At 45.0% G+C, this 634-nt stretch overlaps 1 non-coding gene across 1 annotated transcript; it reads left to right on the top strand.

Moving 5' to 3' along the window:
* Nucleotides 1-259: 259 nt before the first annotated feature.
* trnap-cgg (transfer RNA proline (anticodon CGG)) lies at nt 260-348 on the top strand. Its single transcript is given in 2 exon segments — nt 260-295; nt 313-348. It is a non-coding gene; the product is annotated as a tRNA-Pro (tRNA).
* Nucleotides 349-634: the final 286 nt, after the last annotated feature.

Genomic DNA, 634 nt, shown 5'->3' with positions numbered 1-634 from the left:
TCGGAATTGAGTTTTAAACACACGTCCCTTGTTTGGGTCCCTTCCACTGGCAAACGCATTCTGACGTGCACTATATCAGGGTCCGTTATATTCTAATTTTGACTGAATCAAGTAGCGAATACTCGTAATCTCATAGGAATACGGGCCTAACATATTTTGACATCAGGCTCTCCTCTCAACAGCGGAAAGGACAATGAGTTTTCTACCAATTGACTTTAAATGGCTTCGTAGTTCAGCTGTGACGCAATCTGCGAACGTGGGCTCGTTGGTCTAGTGGTATGATTCTCGCTTCGGGTGAATGAGCATACAATATGCGAGAGGTCCCGGGTTCAAATCCCGGACGAGCCCCGTTATTGGATATTATCAGCGATTTGCTTCACTATTTTTGAATTGACGCACGAGATAATTGGCTGTATGAAAAAGAAACACTGAAGAAGGAATTGGAAATAGTTTTTAAGGCAGGGAAGTTTGAAGTATCACATTTTGGAGTGTCAAACCAGCTGCGTATTCATTCTATGAATGGTAGAGCACCGGGGAGTGCAAATCAGCAGGGAGTGAGAGTGGTAGACGGGCATAGTTTGCTGAAACCCGTCTCATATGCAGAGAGACTGTGGGAAAGGTGTTGGGCACGCTG

This window comes from Mobula birostris, chromosome 13 (assembly GCF_030028105.1).
Source record: "Mobula birostris isolate sMobBir1 chromosome 13, sMobBir1.hap1, whole genome shotgun sequence".
Lineage (NCBI taxonomy): Eukaryota > Metazoa > Chordata > Chondrichthyes > Myliobatiformes > Myliobatidae > Mobula > Mobula birostris.
Note: the sequence above shows the minus strand (reverse complement) of the source record. Positions and strands in the feature narration are given on the sequence as shown.